The sequence below is a fragment of the Triticum dicoccoides genome, chromosome 5A (genome assembly GCF_002162155.2).
Source record: "Triticum dicoccoides isolate Atlit2015 ecotype Zavitan chromosome 5A, WEW_v2.0, whole genome shotgun sequence".
Lineage (NCBI taxonomy): Eukaryota > Viridiplantae > Streptophyta > Magnoliopsida > Poales > Poaceae > Triticum > Triticum dicoccoides.
Window position 1 is genome coordinate 581971100 of NC_041388.1, and position 764 is coordinate 581971863.

Here is a 764-nt window from a genome sequence, read left to right on the forward strand (position 1 = left end):
ACTTTCTTGAGACAAATTAAGTAAGAGGTTTTGCTCCTTGTCCTCTGCATTCATAGATGCACACGACACTATTGGTGATTAATTACTTGTAATGAACTTTATTATGGCGATGATCACGTGTGGTTTTATAGAATAACTTGAGTATAAGGTATGACTGGTTGTTAAGTCTCAGGGATGGGTATATATTGGACTAAATAGGTAGTATGCTTTTTCATTATGTGATGCGGAAATAATTTGCATATAAACGAGGATAAAGCAACATATGACAAGGGAACATTAACAACCGAAGATTTCTTGTGCCTTCTGCTGATTGTCCAAGATGTATCTGGTGACCTACATGTCTGTCTTGATGTTTGTACATACATATGTGGTGGATAACTTTATTTGACTAGCATACCCAAGGTCAAAAAGTGGAACTTCACTTTTGCTCTGTGCCCCCCATCCCGATTCTTAACTTAAGTGGTTCACAAATGTAAAGTTAACTAGGTATAAGGCACACAACATGATGGTGACAGAAAGGCGATCAAATGATGAACATCACACTCACAATGTTATGTGTTTCTAGGAAGCTTCTTTCATATATAATCTAGGCAAAGTACTTCTCTTGGCACTGACTGACACAAGCGTCAACTGATTAGCCATACGAGTAGAATGGAAAATGACTAATTTTAAAAAAGCAATGGAGTTAGAGAGAAGGCAACCAAATAGCCGTAGTGCTAGTACTTGACGACGTAGATGCATGTGCTTTCTCTTAACTGTGCCCC